At 39.5% G+C, this 16,175-nt stretch overlaps 1 non-coding gene across 1 annotated transcript; it reads right to left on the reverse strand.

The window, feature by feature from the left end:
* Positions 1–386: 386 nt before the first annotated feature.
* On the reverse strand, positions 387–493 carry LOC131608365 (small nucleolar RNA R71). The gene has a single exon (XR_009285630.1). It is a non-coding gene; the product is annotated as a small nucleolar RNA R71 (small nucleolar RNA).
* Between the last annotated feature and the right edge of the window lie 15,682 nt (positions 494–16,175).

The following is a 16,175-nucleotide window of genomic DNA, read 5'->3' on the forward strand; positions in this document are numbered from 1 at the left end:
CGAAGTTTGAGATGGCTGCTATTCGTCCTCTTAGAGACTATGCCGCTCCTTCACGCGCTGAACCACACTCAAGTATCGCACCACCTGCGATTGAGGCGAACAATTTCGAACTGAAACCTTCGTTGGTCCAAGCTGTTCAAAAGAATCAATTCTCTGGAAGCCCTGCAGACGACCCCAACCTTCATTTATCTGTGTTCGTGCAATATGCCGACACCGTCAAAGCTAACAACGTTAGTTCCGAAGCTATTCAATTACGTCACTTTCCTTTCTCCTTGAGAGATAGAGCTAGAGCGTGGCTTCAATCCCTGTCTTCTAATTCTATAACTACATGGGACGAATTGAAGAGAGTATTCTTAGCGAGATACTTTCCGCTTAGCAAAACTGTTATGCTAAGAGGTCAAATCAACGGATTTACCCAGAAAGATAATGAATCACTCTTCGAAGCTTGGGAACCTTACAAGGACATGCTTAGACTATGCCCTCATCATGGACTCGAACCATGGTTGATCATCCATACTTTCTATGGTGGTCTCCTTTATAACACTAAAATGACTATAGATGCCGCTGCTGGCGGAGCATTAATGGACAAACCCCATGATGAAGCATACAACCTTATAGAGAACATGGCACAAAACCATTACCAATGGGGTGGAGAACGAGCCTCTCTAGAGAAAACCCAAACCAAAGGAGGAATGTACGAAATAAGTGGTATAGACCGCGTTAACGCTAAAGTAGGCGCTTTAACTCAAAAGATCGAAAACCTAACCATCACTCCATCAGCCACCGCTGCTGCTGTAGCACCTAACTGCGAGATTTGTGGATTGACTGGACATGCAGTCGCCGAATGTCAACTCTTGACTGGAGTCCCATCTGATCAAGTAAACTATGCTCAAGGAAACCCTTATTCTAACACGTACAACCCTGGATGGAAAAACCATCCGAACTTTTCATATAAAAACAACAACGCGTTGTACGCGCCTGGACAAGCACCTGTTGTACCACCTGGCTATCAAAAAGCGCCTGTAGCTGCTCAAAACGCCCCTAGGAAGTCGAATCTTGAAATCATGATGGAAAACTTTATAGCTTCCCAACAACAAACCAATAAGGACTTCCTAAATCAAAACATCCACAATAGCGAGCAACTAAAACAAATATCGAACAAAGTAGATGCCTTAGCTACGCATAACAAAATGTTAGAAACTCAAATTTCACAAGTAGCTCATCAACAAGCACCTACTGCTGCCCCAGCTGACACGTTTCCTGCTCAACCGCAACCTAATCCTAAAGGACATGCGAACGCGATAACACTACGAAGTGGAACGAACTACGATGGACCTATTGATCCCAGAACCCAAAATGCACCGATGTCCCAACAAGAACCAAAGGAAACCCAAAAGACATCAACTGATGATCAAACTGCTAAGTCTAATAAGAACAACAACGAAGTGGAACCTGAAAAAGAAAAACCTTACGTTCCACCGCCACCTTATAAGCCACCAATTCCTTACCCTCAGAGATTAGCTAAATCAAAAACCGAAGCGCAATTTAAAAGATCTGTAGAACTTCTGAAACAATTAAACATAACCATACCGTTCACAGAAGCCATAACTGAAATGCCTTCGTACGCTAAGTTCCTAAAAGAAATCCTATCAAACAAAAAGAAACACGAGGATAACGAAACTGTAACGCTTACCGCTGAATGTAGCGCTACCATCCAAAGCAACATGCCTCCCAAACTGAAAGATCCTGGTAGTTTCTCTATACCCTGCGTAATAGGAAAAACCATCATAGAGAAAGCCTTGTGCGACTTAGGAGCCAGTGTTAGTTTGATGCCTCGTTCAACCTGTAAGAAGCTAAATCTAGGTGAGCTTAAGGCAACGAGAATGTCTCTTCAACTAGCTGACCGCTCAGTTAAATACCCTGTAGGAATGTTAGAAAATATCCCTGTTCGTGTAGGCCAATTCTACATCCCAACTGACTTCATCATAATGGATATCCAAGAAGATTCTAACATCCCGATCATATTAGGAAGACCATTCTTAGCAACCGCTGGTGCAATTATAGACGTCAAGCGAGGAAAGCTTACTTTCGAAGTGGGAGAAGAGAAAATAAAATTTATCCCTTCCCAATTCCTAAAATCACCTTCTATAATTGACACATGCTGCTCTGCCGACATAATCGACGAATGTGTAATGAAATAAAATCCGAACCAAATAAGGAAACCGAGATCCTAAGAATTCTTATACCGCCGATCTTTGAAGATGACAACTGGCGTGGGGAATATCAAGATAATCACCTGAGTGAATGTTTAGCATTAACTCCTGATCCTATACCTGGACCTAAGAAACCTGCTATAGAACTTAAAACACTACCCACCGATATTAGGTACGAATTCTTAGACGAAGAATAAAACCGACCAGTTATAGTTAACGCCGATTTAGGACAAACCGAGACTGAAAAATTACTTACTGTCCTGAGAAAATACCCAACCGCTTTAGGATATAACATATCAGATATGAAAGGAATAAGTCCTTCCCTCTGTATGCATCGCATTATGCTCAAAGACGATTGTAAAACCTCTAGGGAACATCAAAGGCGAATAAATCCAATTATGAGCGATGTAGTTAAAAAGGAAATCCAAAAACTGCTAGAAGCCGGAATATTATATCCAATATCCGATAGTAAATGGGTTAGTCCTATTCACGTCGTACCAAAGAAAGGAGGAGTTACTGTAATCACTAACACAAAAGGCGAATCTGTAGCACAACGTACCCAAACTAGATGGAGAATTTGCATTGACTATAGGAAGCTAAACAAAGCCACCCGAAAAGACCATTTCCCGTTACCCTTCATAGATCAAATGCTCGAATGCCTAGCTAAACACTCACATTTCTGTTATCTGGATGGATACTCCGGATTTTTCCAAATTCCTATCCACCCTGACGACCAAGAGAAGACCACATTTACCTGTCCTTATGGTACATTCGCTTATAGACGAATGCCTTTTGGACTTTGCAATGCACCCGCGACCTTCCAAAGATGCATGATGGCAATATTTGTCGACTTGCTGGATGGAATAATGGAAGTCTTTATGGACGACTTCTCGGTCTGTGGAGGAAGTTTTGAAAAATGCTTAGAGAACCTTGAATTGGTACTTAAACGATGCGTAAGCGTTAATCTAGTCCTTAATTAAGAAAAATGCCATTTCATGGTTCGACAAGGAATTGTACTTGGACACATCGTGTCGGATAGAAGAATAGTAGTAGATAAAGCCAAAATCGAAATTATCGAAAACCTTCAACCTCCCAAAACTGTTAGAGAATTAAGAAGTTTTCTAGGACACGCTGGTTTTTACCGATGTTTCATTAAGGATTTCTCTAAATTAACCAAACCCTTAACCGAATTACTGATGAAAGACGCCGAATTCATTTTTACTGATAAATGCACTGAAGCATTCCATACGCTTAAACAAGCATTAATCTCTGCGCCAATTATGCAACCTCCCGACTGGAATGAACCTTTCGAAATAATGTGTGACGCAAGCGATTATGCTGTAGGAGCCGTTCTAGGGCAAAGAAAGGATAAGAAACTACATGTCATATACTATGCGAGTAGAACCCTAGATGAAGCTCAGATGAATTATGCCACGACAGAAAAGGAATTACTAGCTGTCGTATTCTTAGACAAGTTCCGTTCTTACCTGATACGAGCCAAAATAATCATATATACTGACCACGCCGCCATTAGGTACCTCTTAACCAAGAAGGACGCCAAACCAAGACTGTTGAGATGGATTCTGTTATTACAAGAGTTCGACCTGAAAATTAAAGATAAAAAGGGAACTGAGAATGTCGTAGCAGATCACCTCTCTCGATTGGAAAATCTAAAACCCGAACAAGTACCAATTGACGATGATTTCCCTTACGAAAGACTCATCGCTCAGTTAGAAGCTAACAAATTAGAACCATACCATCCAATCACTGAAACTAATAACTTCGCAGAAGTAGCTGTAGTCCGCTCTGACACACCTTGGTATGCAAATTTTGTAAATTACCTAGCTGCTGGTGTACTTCCTCCTGATCTAAGTTACCAACAGAAGAAGAAATTTTTCCATGACCTAAAACATTACTATTGGGACGACCCGCTCCTTTCCAAAAGAGGCCCCGATGGAATCTTTAGACGTTGTGTACCCGAGGAAGAAATAGGAAGCATAATAACACACTGTCATTCTGCACCATGTGGAGGACACCATAGCACATCTAGAACCTGCGCCAAAATCCTTCAATCTGGACTCTTCTGGCCCAACCTGTGGAAAGACGTTTATTTTGCTGTACTAAACTGTGATAGATGCCAACGAACCGGAAATATTTCGAGACGTGACGAAATGCCTCAAAAGGGAATTCTAGAAGTAGAAATATTTGACGTCTGGGGAATAGACTTTATGGGTCCGTTTCCATCATCGTTTGGAAATCAATATATACTCGTAGCTGTCGATTACGTTTCAAAATGGATAGAAGCTATCGCTTCCCCTACAATCGATACACGAGTAGTTATCAAACTCTTCAAAAACGTCATCTTTCCTAGGTTCGGTGTGCCAAGACTGGTAATTAGCGATGGTGGGTCTCATTTCATTTCAAGAATCCTTGAGAAACTCCTTCGAAAATATGGAGTAAATCATCGAATAGCTACACCATACCATCCTCAAACAAGCGGACAAGTCGAAGTATCTAACCGCGAAATAAAACAAATATTGGAGAAAACTGTTGCTATATCTAGAAAAGATTGGTCAACCAAGTTAAATGAAGCTTTATGGGCTTATAGAACAGCTTTTAAAAATCCAATAGGAACTACCCCATTCAAACTCGTTTATGGAAAATCATGCCACCTTCCGGTAGAGTTAGAACATAAGGCCTATTGGGCCATTAAAAATTTAATTCTAAACTACACCGCCACTGGTGAGAAACGACTTCTAGACATAAACGAATTAGACGAACTTAGACAAGACGCTTACGAAAACGCCAAAATCTATAAAGAGAGAACGAAAAAATGGCACGACAAGCGTATATCTAGGAAAATTTTTAACATGGGCGATAAAGTACTTCTATTTAATTCTAGATTAAAATTATTTCCTGGGAAGTTACGATCTAGATGGTCTGGCCCTTTCGAAATAACTAACATATTTCCGAGTGGAGCGATAGAAATCAAAGGAGAAACCGTCAAAACTTTTGTCGTAAATGGGCAACGTCTTAAGTATTACCACCATCTCGAACACGATGAAAACATCAAACTTTTTAAACTTGACGAGCTGCCCGCTCATTCGAAAAAATAGTTTTCTATTTTTAAATCGTCGAGCTTACGACATAAAACAAAGCGCTTGGTGGGAGACAACCCACATTTATTTATTCTTTTATTTTATTATCATTTTTATTTTTATTTTTAACTTTTTATTTTTATTTAAATAATCTATTCTATTTTGAATTATTTTAATTTTAATTTTAATTATTTTTTTATGTTTTTCCTACATTTTATAATAATCACTATAATTATAACCGTTATCTTAAATCGAGAAAATATTTCCTTTTTATAATTATATTTATTATTATATTATTTTATATTATTTTATTTTATTTTCCTTTTAAATCAACACTAGCCTAGTTCTAACTTAATCTTAATATTTTCAACTTCTAGGTCTTCTTAACTACTAACTAATCAAGATGCAAGTAGTCGATAATATGGAAGTTATGTTCCGTGGTAGAGGACAAGAAGCAAGATTTGATAAGCTGGCTGAAAGACAAATGGATTTGACTTGCTATCCTCACCAGCCGACTATGGAAAGACTTGGTATCGAAGAGAGCGTCATGCACTTGCTGAACCAAATCGGTTGGACCGGTTCTCACCTGTTCCGCAAGTTTAGTACCTACCGGAAGCTCACTCTGGAATTCTTGAGTTCCTTGGCCTATCTTCCTAACTGTGGACAAGGGCTGAGGAAAAGAGTCATCCTTTTTCGACTCTTTGGTATGGAATTTAACTTTTGCATCCGAGATTTTGCTGAAATGCTAGAACTACCTCATGGATCAGATGCATACACCAAAGTAGCTGAAGACAGTCTTGCATACTGGGAGTTGGAAAGATATTGGGGCAAGATCACTGGAAACGATAACCCTGAAGAGAACGAATTTCAATCTGAGAACATCCATAACCCTGCTTTCAGATACTTTCATAAGATCATTGCTCACTACATCTTTGGTAAACCCGATAATGTCACTGAAGTTTCTAGAGAAGAGTTATTCATCATGTTCTGCTCCTCTCAGAATCGTCCGGTCAATGCCATCGCATTCATGCTAACAAACTTCGAGCGCATCACGCAAGACGAAGTTTTACCTATTAGGATCGGCGGATTTGTCACTATGATTGCTAATGCTATAGGCCTGAGAATACCTCTACTTAGATTGACACCTCTGGGTTCCCACAATTCTATGGACATTCAATTTTGCTTTAACCGAGGTATCATCGGTAACCTTGGACCTGATCAGTTCGATTTACTCCGTGATAACAAAGTATTGGATCAGTTCACCTTACCGAACCTAAGGACGAGTGTGCACAACCCTGCTAACTGGATTTACTATGATCAGATCCATGAGAGAGAATCCTCACCTGAAACCCCACAAGCTTATGAACATTTTGATGAGGAAATGCACGTATCGGAATCTAAACCTGACACTCCTCCTAAATACTATGAGCCTCTTCCTGAAGATGAACCCATTCCTGATTATGAACCTCTTCCTGAAGATGAACCCATTTCCGGGTATGAGCCTGAGACTCCTACTGATGATTATACTGTTGATATGACTAATATCGAGCTTGAACCTCAACAACCTGCTACATCCACCGCATCAGTGAACCAAAGAATGCCTAATCAGAACACACATGAGCAAGCCATCACTGCACTACAACAAGATATACAACATGTGTGCAACGAGCTACACACTTTGCAAATGCACTTCTTCGATTTCATCGACACCGTCAATGCTCAATTCGACGAAGTTTTCAAACACATTTATTCTAATGTGCACAACAATAGACGTGGCTAGATGTTACCACTTAGATTATTAGATTTTACTTCTAGTTTTAGCAATTTCCAATTCCTAGTTTAGATTTTAATTTTCTGCATTTTTAAACTCTAATTCTGTCAACATTCAGTACCAGTTTTTAATTTGAAATGCAATATTTTATTCATTACTGCTACTATGTTATAATATTCTGCTGTCTGACTGCTATATATTTTGCTTATAACTTACTCAGTATGGTATTTTACTGTTCATAGTAACATCAAATATCCAATCTGTGCTATTCTCTAATTCATCCTATCTGTCAGAACTGTTCCACACCGATGCATGCGTGACAGCCACCTGCCTAAGCTAGGAGACGCACGTCTCCAATCACGTGGGACCAGCAGACTGCACGCAAAGGACAGGAGACGCCCGTCTCCATGCCCGGTCCCCTAGCAGACTGACTGCCTGAGATGCGCGTCTCCCAAGGCCAGCAGTCTGTGTTTGACCACGCAGAAGACTCATTTACTCTCCTTTTTGAATTTTGAATTTGAATTTCAAAATTCAAACTTTTTGATTCTCCCCATTATCTCTTCCATTTAAACACCATTAACCTCATTCATCCTCCATCATTCACCTCTTTAACTCCACATCGTTTCCCATTTCTCCATTCCATTCAAACTTCAAACACCACTATAATTCCATTTTAATTCTCCATTAACCACACCATTTTCAAACCTCACTATAAAACCACACCACCACCACTCTTCTTCTTCACAACCTCCAAACCATTTTCTACTCTTCTTCTCTCCTTACTTTTTTTTTTCTTTTCAAACTCATCATGCCTCCACGTTCAATCATCCGTAGTGTGCGTCCAGAGAGGCCACCTCCTAAACTTGCAAATATTATCTTTCGAGAGGATGACAACGATGCTCAAAGAACCAAATACCTCGCATTCTATGAACGTTCGGTTGTTCCCACAAAATTTGTGAACATCGAATGTCTAGAAACTCTGGGTCTCATAGATGGTGTCACCCGTTTACTCACTAAATCTAGCCTACACCATCTTTGTACCAAACCCGTACCAACTTATGAGCCGCTCGTCTTAGAGTTCTTGAGCTCTTTCAACTACGACACTCCTTCTGATCAACCGCTCTTAACCGGTAGCATCCAATTTTGAATGTTCAACCGTGAATTTACTCTGGATCAAGAAGTAGTAGCTACGTACTTGCATTTTAATAATGCACCTAATGCTCTTCGCACAATCTTTCAAGAACTCAATGGCCGATCTTGGGAAGAACTTGCTTCCGAATTTTGGTTTAATCTTATTGGTGAAGTTCCTACCGGTTGGAGAGCTCTACATGCTTCTCACATTCAAAACCCCGCTATACGTTATTTTCAACGTGTTTTGGGGCACATTATTTTTGCTAGATCCAACAACCACAAGGTAAACCAAAATGAATTATTTTTCCTCTACTGTGCGCTTAACAACATCCGTTTCAATGTCGCACCTTTTATGCTCCAACACATCCAAGGCTGCATCAACGCCACCGCTACAAACCCCTTTCTGTTTGGCGGAATTATTACTTCCTTGGCCTGTGCTTTAGGTCTCGCTGATGACCTCATCTCCCTCTCTCATCTCATGATGCCTGCTCAATCACTCGATCTCACATACTGCCGTGACTCTCACTTGGTTTCACCCCGCCATGACAACCGGTACACTTTGGTCGTCAACAAAGTCCTGATTCCTTATGTCATCCTGCCATGCCCAGAGCAAATCAACATCCGTTATGTTCAGCATTGGAGGCTCATTAATGAAAATCCTCCAGAAAACCAACCTGAACATCCTAATGAACCTGTGGATGCAAATGAAGAAAGACTCAACCAAGAACAAGCTGATGTCAACCAACCTCCTCAAAACAACCCTCCGCCTATCACTGTTGATGCCATGTATGCTGCAATTCAACGCCAAGATCAACTCTTTCAAGCTATGCAGACTAATCAAGATGAAACATTAAGGCTTATTCGAGAAATACAACAAGAGCACCGTGACTACGCTATTAGGAATGAAGGCCAATACGCTGAAATTGCTACACTATTGAATGATCTTAACTTTCAAGCAAATGGCTCTCCTACTGATAGACGTCGCCGTGTTCGTACAAGAGGCGCAAGCAGTTCTTGCAACCGCAACACTGAGGAGTAGTTAGAATGCATTGAGGACACTGCATCATTTAAGTCTGGGGGAGTCGTATTACTTAGTTTATTTCCCTTCCTTTCAGTTTTATTTCCCTTCCTTGTAATGTTTTTCTAATTCAATAAAGAATATTTATGGAATTTCAAGTCTTTTATGTATAATTTCGTAGTTATTACAATTTCTTCCATTTTCTTGAGCCATAACAAAATTTTTACTCCAAAACGATAAACGCACAACCCCACACGTTCGAGAAATACGAAGCTACTCAAGCACTCAACGCATAGAAATTGATAAAGATTCAAGTCAATATCATTATTGTCCCAACACTCTAAAACCCCCAAGTATGCATAACCGATTTGAATACCCTTTACACCGAAACCATCGACTTTAATTTTTGAAGTAACCCTTAGTAGTTTATTCTAGCAGTCGGCACCGTCTTAGATACCAACTACGCAGAGAGTCGATGAATATAAGTGTATGATCCTCATAATAATAATTATGTGCTTAACCGCTAAAAAGAAATGTGCTTACTAAGTAAGGTGATCCTCACAAGATCATTTAACCTAACGGTCACAAATTTCAAATACGAAGAATTTAAAAACTCATTGTTGATTGGTTCAGAAGTCATCTGGTACAGAACTCCATAAGAAGGATCATAGTCACTAACCGACTGCTCTGCTATATGCGTGTCAAGATAATGGGCTTAATGTGACTGCGCGCAAATGAAAAGGGTAAAACATGATGACGAGTCAAGGTCAAGCTATAATGGCATGATTCGGATTGGTATGCATGCTGGGAGTTGTCTAGTGTCGCTACTATAAGCTTATTGCTAGGATCTGCAACATTATTTTCAAACAAGAACACTATGTAGCTGAGTATGACCGAACGACGTGGTGGAAGCGTATTTCATTTTCGATGTCCTCCTATCTTTATCTTATTATTTTGCTTGAGGACAAGCAAAGGTTCAAGTCTGGGGGAATTTGATAACACGATTTTATATCGTATATTTAGCTTGAAATCCATAGATGTTTATAGCATTTTCCGTTTATTATGTTGATTTATTATGATATTACGCGATTTTTTGCTTTGTTTCAGGTTTTACACTCTTATTATGACTATTTGTGAAAAGGAGAGGAAATGGAGCTAAAACGACCACTATTTAAGCCTAAAAGATGAAAAATGGGTGCTGTAGTGAAAAGGAGGTGCAAATAAGGCCCAAATGTGCTAAAGAAGACCCAAAGTCCCAAAAGGAGACAAACCAGCCCACTGAGAATCAAGTGTGCGTGGCCCAAACCACACAAGCAAGTGGAGACGCACGTCTCCAACGTCTCTATGCCACATCAGCAAAAGGGAGACGCACATCTCCAGTCCCCTACATTTTCTCTACTTGAGATGCACGTCTCAAGTCATTCAAGGGAGCTTCCTGAAGAAGTGGAGACGCACGTCTCCAGGTCCAGTCTGAAAAAGTCCCTCTTTTCACGCAACGCAACTGCAAAGCATCCCCTATAAATAGAAGCAGTCACCTCAGTTCTCAATGTCTGATTTCCTGCTAACGAAGTGCTGCCGAAATTGTACCGTGCTTTATATTTTCTTCCTGCTTTCATTCAAACAGTCTATTTTCTCACAACGATTTCTACACTGGAAATTGTTGGGAATCTTTTAAAAATCTAGCCTTACGTTAGATTTATCGCTTTTATTTTCTTGTTTTAATTTCCGTCCGTTTAAATTCCGAAGAACGATCCAGCCAACCTGTGGTGGAAGTTCAGTACTCGAAGATTCAATTGCAATTTATTTAATTCAGGTTTAATATTTACCGCCTTTATTTATATAGAATATGCATGATATATTATATGCCAATTAACATGCCTTTTATTATAAGTCAAATTAATTTATGCATGCTTAACTGCATTAATATGTCTGGCTAATTTACTAAGGTATCGGTATGTAAAGTAAGTTAACTATGGGATCTGAAATAAATTGGCTCAAACTATTTTTTATTAATTATCACTTGTTTTTGGTTTGTATGTCTAATTTAATTAGTAAGTCTTAAAACCAATAGAGCGAAAGTTTGAGATTTAAGACGGTCAAAGGTTAAAATCAATACAATGAAAGCTTGAGATCTTTAACTGGATAGTAGACATAGGACATTAGTTTTAAGGATGGCGAAAGCGTATTTAAACTAATTAGGACATATTTATTTTCAAAAAATGTTTTTACACCCGAGCGGGATGGCGAAAGTGTACGTTAGGGATATTAGCATGTTCCGAGTCAACAGAGCGAAAGTTTAAGATTAGGAGATTTAAATAGATAACAACTTCATAAAACAGGCATTTTATTAGTTACGTTGTTTCCAAAAAGCTTTTCTAATATCTAATGGGATGGCGAAAGCGTACATTAAGAGTTAGGTTAGTAATCTAAATCAACAGAGCGAAAGTTTGAGACGAGGATTTTTAACCAATTTAATTAGTAAAGATTTTTAATTGAATTATGCATCAGCCAATGGACCTTGGGATCACCTAAAGTTAAACGAAACACATATTGATAACTGTTCATTCTTATATTTCTTATTATTCACAATCATTCTCCCTTAGGAACAATCAAAATATTAGTAGCCTTAGCTTTACATAGTAACCTTAGATAACGGTAGATCGATTCATAGTCCCTGTGGATTCGATATCTTTTAAAACTACACGACACGACTGTGCACTTGCAGTCATCAGATTAACAGACACGTAAAGTCGCGATCAGTGGTCCAACTCCGAGGCCATGTATCCAGGTAATCTAGCTCCGTGGCGTATAACGATCTCCACGCGTATCCTAAAATCACAACCGACAAGTGTCTGAACAGACCTCCAATGGTTCATCGTTCCTCAAGTCCTTCAAATTACACTCCTAAGGATGCTAAAACCTGAGAGTGCTACACACCAAGGTTTACTTACTCGGAAAGCCAAAACGCCAAACACGAAGATCTAAAGTTCAACTTCGGATTACCATGCAGTGCACGTACCCACTCGTCCCACACATGTATGAGATTCCCAGGATAATTCAGTTTAGATAGGAATACTATAGTTCCTAAAATCCGACGCAACTGCGATCATCCTGCTGATATTCCAAATAGATCTTAGTTCCTACTCGCCTGAACGCCCAACGCCAAGCGTAGTTCTATGGCTTCACTCGGGGTCAGACGAACAACAACTAACAAGAACTTAGGTTACTGCATAATTTCACGCTTCTACATCATTTCATATTCCATCTAGCGTAGTTCTAGAACTTAAATATAAAATAATAAGAACAGAAATACATATCCTCTTCTATCGACCGGATATTCAACCCTCGCCCAAACGTAAGTTACCACACTAGTACATTCCACCAACATTTACTAGGTAACTACTCTCGCTTAGGGTACTTTAAGTTGGATCAGGATCTATTACTCCGCCCATCCAATTACTGTCTGTACCAGCACAATCAGAAAGGTCTGACTTCCGTGTCCGCACTTCCAAAGGTTATTCTGTCCTATCAGCTCATCAGTCGCACTTAACACCGGCAACATCATCAGTACTGAATCCTACTAATTACCAGCTCAACACCTTCGAAGAATCTCACTTACAAGGCTCCTACTCAATCTTGTTTGGATTTCCCTTGCTATTACCAAGACTTATAGGAAATTTCGCTTCGTCCAATCAAAATCCTGGGGGATCTAGCTTTCTCAATCCACACCTTGGTAGTTCAGGTATTACTTCTTTGCATCAAACGCTCCTCTTAAGTATGATAACTCCAATATTCCTTCTACTTACTTCGTCCAATAAATCCAGCTTCCATATAAAATTCACCACCCAACCGATCCTTTCTACTTGGGTTCACGACACTTACAGGTTTACGAGTCCTCGTGGCGGCTCTGCCGTAATTTTTACTGTCTCACACTCACTCGATGAGTTGATCAAGTTCAACAACTGAATGAGATATTAGTAAAATCAGGCTAGCAACGCACACATGTGAGGAGGAAAGGAATTTCTAGTGATGTCTCATGGCTCGGCCGAGAATCGACCTGCCTCTGATACCAACTGTAACACCCCATACATAACTGACTAGTATATTATGCATGAAACATTAAAAATTGATATTGAGTACATACAAAAGCTATAGTTATAGAAAGATCCATATTAAGTACAACATGAAATTCTAATAAGAATAACAAAACATGTGTCTTCAATGGATCTGCACAGCGGAAGATGAGATCTGACAAGGTCTCCGAGCCATCACTACTTCCAAGTCTTCAGTCCAAACCTGCTACTGACCAAACGCTACTAAACTGCACCTGAAAAATATAAGTTAATTGGGATGAGATTACTAAATATCAGTGAGTCCTCCTATCCTATGGGTCCACTCGGATCTACAGGGTACATGCATCAAAATCGAATCCACCATTGATCCTGGGTTCATCCTCACATCCGGTACAAGTACGGAGAAAACAAGGAATCATCCACCAATGGAAGATTAATGCAGATATACAATTATATAAGCAACCAAGTATACAAAACCCGTATCCATATAAGGGGAATCCAGAAGTACGTTAATACCACTACTAAGATACTAACATACCCTCGGTGGGTTCACCCATGCCTATTTGTCAAGAGACTTGGACAAGCACCCTGCAAGAGTGATTAAATGGGTTCGCACAAGCCTACATGGCTGCGAGATGACCTTGCCTAAGAGGCGACATCATCCCATTAACAATGTGTACGCACATGGTGTTAACGGAAAGTGCAACACACCGTCTCGATGCATGAGCCCATCCGGGTAGGAACCTAATGATGTAGCCTACATGGAATCACTAGAGATGGTTTACCTGTTATGTGTAGGCTTACTTAGCCGCACAACGCCATCATACCGAGCACGCGAGTGTGTACACAGCAAGTGAGTAAAATGCCTCCAGACCCTCACAAGCACACTGCAACGGTAGTTCAGGTATTTGCCTCTGGGATCCATGATCAAGGCAGTCCCACGGACAACTCAAGGACCCACGGTCCGAATCGTAACTTAGTACCGATTCTACTTCGATTCAAGCATACACACGCATAATAAGCGTTAATTCATACAATACAATCAATTCCGATCGTTTAACCAAAACGACGGTGTCCACATATTCCATGTATCATACATAATGGCATAACATATTCAAACATGGATATAATGTTCATAATAGCAATAGGCAATCTATTTCATGCATGATATAATAATTAATAACAACCGGAAAGACATAAATTCTCGTGATAAGTGAACATTCTGGTTTGGGGACCAATTTAATTAGAAAGTACACGTCGCTAGCTTTCCAACGATATAAAGTTTGCGCAATTCCGATACCCGAGGCGAAAGTTATGAATTTCTAAAGTTTGCAAAATTTTCCTTTTTAACCCAGTGTAACGGGTTACGCCAAATCAGTAACCGGTTACGGGCACGAAAATGGCCAGATTTCCAATTTTTCAACAGCGTAACCGGTTACATCAAAACCCGTAACCGGTTACACTGTACCAGAATCATTTTTCTGCATTTTAAGGGTTCTATAACAGTCCCAAATGCTCTATAATGAATCCCCTGCATCCTCCATATAGTCCTAACGAATTTCTAACATATTAATATAATCAGAACCACCAGCATGCAAGGATTAACACGAAAATTAGCAAATTTAGCATCATATGTTTATCAATTATCTCACAATCCCTAAGCCCCAATCATAACCCTCACATGCAACCCCAAAGCATCTAACTAAGGACTCACCTTGCTAAAAAGGAGGTTGAGATGATGATCATGCAGCCATTGAATCCTTAACTTGAAACAAACTTTACATTCAAGCTAGCCAAATCCGCAACTCTCTCTTGCTAACTTTCAGCATCCATTGATCAACTTCAAATGTGTTTATCTCCAACAATAAACAGGCTATGAGTGCAAAATTTATATGCAAACTGAAGAGAATTTCGTTAGCTTTCCAACAGAACCAGAATCAGCTCAATCGGAGTTACGAACAGAGAGATATTACCTTTTTAGTGAAAGTTGTACCCAAGGTGCGAAAGTGAAACTTGAAGATGACCTCCATGAGCTTCTTCTCTTCTCTCTTGTTCTTAAGTTATTCCTCTTTTATTTCTCTCATAAATTCTGATTTTATGAACACTATCTTACCAAACATGTCTTAAGTTCCATGCACTCATGTTTAAAGTCCAATGTGCCCCTCAACTAAGCCAAAATTACTACATTGCCATTTGGTTGATTTCTAACCAACATATTTCTATTCCAACTAACCTTCTCTTAATTTTAATTAATCCATTGTTTGCCTTTTAGCACTTCATAATTATAATCTTGCTTGGATTAATGTGGGATATTACATAGAGAGAGTTCTAAATCACTCTAAAGGGGTGGACTGGAGTAGTTTGGTTAACAACGAGCCAGGATAAAAATCATTGTGTTCAATATTTTATCTGCCAAGTTTTAAGTTACACTTAATCAATCCCCCCCTTTCTAAGTGTTTTTCTATCCTTTAATTGGTATCAGAGCGCCGGTTCTAGGTGTAAGTACTTAACCGTGTTAGATAAAAGATTTAGGGAGAAAAACACAAAATGGTTGAAACAACAACTACTTCTACTTCTATTTATCAAAACAACAAACAATGGAAGCAATAGCTTCAATGGTTACAATAGACCACCTGTCTTTGATGGGGAAAATTTTGAGTATTAGAAAGATAGACTCGAAAGTTAATTTCTTTGTCAAGATGGTGACTTATGGGATCTAGTGTTGGATGGTTACACATATCCAGTTTCTCCTCAAGGAGTCAAGATCACCAGACAAGCCATGAGTGATGACCAAAATAAAATGTTCAAGAATCATCATAAGTCAAGAACTATTCTGCTGAATGTTATCTCCCATGCTGAGTATGAGAAGAT

This window comes from Vicia villosa, linkage group LG5 (genome assembly GCF_029867415.1).
Source record: "Vicia villosa cultivar HV-30 ecotype Madison, WI linkage group LG5, Vvil1.0, whole genome shotgun sequence".
Taxonomy (NCBI): domain Eukaryota; kingdom Viridiplantae; phylum Streptophyta; class Magnoliopsida; order Fabales; family Fabaceae; genus Vicia; species Vicia villosa.